General features: G+C 39.1%; 1 non-coding gene across 1 annotated transcript; it reads right to left on the bottom strand.

Moving 5' to 3' along the window:
- Positions 1 to 952: 952 nt before the first annotated feature.
- On the bottom strand, positions 953 to 1,067 carry LOC118477966. The gene has a single exon (XR_004858715.1). It is a non-coding gene; the product is annotated as a U5 spliceosomal RNA (small nuclear RNA).
- Between the last annotated feature and the right edge of the window lie 737 nt (positions 1,068 to 1,804).

Here is a 1,804-nt window from a genome sequence, read left to right as displayed (position 1 = left end):
ACAGCTGGACTCTCGCCCTTCTCTCCAATGCCATGTAGTGATAAGTGCAGGTTTGCTGCAGTTGCTGCAATGTTCCATAGTAGAGTTTGTTGTCAATGTTAGGTCTCTGAGAGAGAAGGGTAGCTCTGATGTCATTTAGGGCTGTGCAGTGGAACATGTGATTTTAGTAAGTTACTGTGACAACTTTCCCCAGTTAGGAACAAACCTGTTTCATCAAAAATTATAAACCAATGTACAAAAGTGTTTAAAATGCACAGAAAATTGAGGTAGCCAACCTGGGACCGGTGCTAATAATGAGGATAGTTTGCCATTTACAACAAAAAAAGTTTCTTTCAGATATCTTGGTTCTAGATAATATTAGTGTTTCGCATGATCCTAGGTCGTGACAAGCAGGAAAAGGATAAACTGGAGTATTGAATACGGAGCGTTTGGGGGGGGGGAGGGGGCGCAAATAGGAGAGGAGAAAGGATGCTCCCCTGGGGGACACCTTCCTCCTGTTGGTGAGGGTCTGAAAGGGAGGATCCGACACGAACCTGGAAGGAACGGTTCTTCATGAAATTGCCAACGAAGGCAGGGAGGTGACCGCGTATGCCGAGAGCGTGCAGGTCTCTGAGAATGCCGTACTTCAAGAACCATTAGAAAAAGATAATTGAGATTCTTTGGTAATATAAATAGATCAAATGGAATAGAGAAATTGCTGCTGTGTGGGATAACGGAGGGAAATATAGGCAGAGGAAGACAAAGAATAACATACACTGATGGCCTGAACAACTATGCAATGAATAACACAAAGAGAAAAACTGTGCTGCTCAAGAAGACCTACAGTAGAAAGGAATTGGGGGACACCTGAAGAAAAAGATACGACATACAAATCAATGTGACGACACACAAATAAATGTGATGGATTTTATCTATTTTGATGTCCATTTATTATAGTTTCATTGCATCATGGACCCTACAATGTAGGGCTTGAAAAATAGAATGTAGACTCATTATACTGCTTCACTCCACGGAAATCTTTAGTAAAAGGCGAAAGATTTATTCGTTGTGAAGAAAAACCAGAGTGTTCTAGACACTTTAAAATTTCTTCATTGGCCAAATTAAACGCATTCTTCAACATATGGTACAGTATCAATATTGTCCCGACTAATGAATTGTGAAATATTAATTTCTTTTTCCTTATTTCCAAGCTTTGGGAAGATAAAATATCAGTTCTAGTACCGATATTCGAAGGGATATTTTCTCAGAGTTTGTTTAAAGTGAAGAGAAAACTCCCACAAATGCACATTCGTCCAAAGGTAGAACATTTGTCTCCCTTTACACAAGCAGTCCACGGAGGTCGATTCCCTTGAATACTTAGTACAAAGAATAATAAAACTGAAATTTGATTAAGCTTGTTGATTTCAAAATATGACTTGGGGAAAAGAGAAAAGAAAGCAAGAGTGTGTTCACAGCCGATTAAGTTACAATTGTGATCCAACATTTATAAACTCCCTAGAAATCAGCTCCAGTTCTTTTCCTTATTCATCTGTGATTGAAAATAGCGGGCGGTTATGGAATGTTACTGGTAGGTCCAGATTCTTTTTTTTATGCCCCACCTTGTTTTTGTCCGACTGTCTTACTTTTTGTCCTCACTTAATGACCATTATAGTTTCGACGTACTTTTCTTTACTGTAATAAAACAAAGGAACAAATCGAAATCAATTTTTTTTTAAAGAATTTGTTTTTAAATGTGGCAGAAAGGCATGGTAAGCAAGCCTTTACACCCCCGTCCCCCTTACACACACACACACACACACACACA

This window comes from Aplysia californica, unplaced genomic scaffold (genome assembly GCF_000002075.1).
Source record: "Aplysia californica isolate F4 #8 unplaced genomic scaffold, AplCal3.0 scaffold00316, whole genome shotgun sequence".
Classification (NCBI taxonomy): domain Eukaryota; kingdom Metazoa; phylum Mollusca; class Gastropoda; order Aplysiida; family Aplysiidae; genus Aplysia; species Aplysia californica.
The sequence above is the reverse complement of the archived record's forward strand: the minus strand, read 5'-3'. Positions and strand labels throughout refer to the sequence as shown.